This window comes from Bison bison, unplaced genomic scaffold (assembly GCF_000754665.1).
Source record: "Bison bison bison isolate TAMUID 2011002044 unplaced genomic scaffold, Bison_UMD1.0 scf7180017864465, whole genome shotgun sequence".
Lineage (NCBI taxonomy): Eukaryota > Metazoa > Chordata > Mammalia > Artiodactyla > Bovidae > Bison > Bison bison.
This window is the reverse complement of record NW_011495026.1, coordinates 9,604,757-9,605,060: the sequence shown is the minus strand read 5'-3', so window position 1 is coordinate 9,605,060 and position 304 is coordinate 9,604,757.

Here is a 304-nt window from a genome sequence, read left to right as displayed (position 1 = left end):
ATATATCAGTGTATCTTTTGCTGTCTCGTATACAGGGTTATTGTTACCATCTTTCTAAATTCCATATATATGCGTTGGTATACTGTATTAGTGTTTTTCTTTCTGGCTTACTTCACTCTGTATAATAGGCTCCAGTTTCATCCACCTCATTAGAACTGATTCAAATGTATTCTTTTTAATGGCTGAGTAATACTCCATTGTGTATATGTACCACAGCTTTCTTATCCATTCATCTGCTGATGGACATCTAGGTTGCCTCCATGTCCTGGCTATTATAAACAGTGCTGCGATGAACATTGGGATA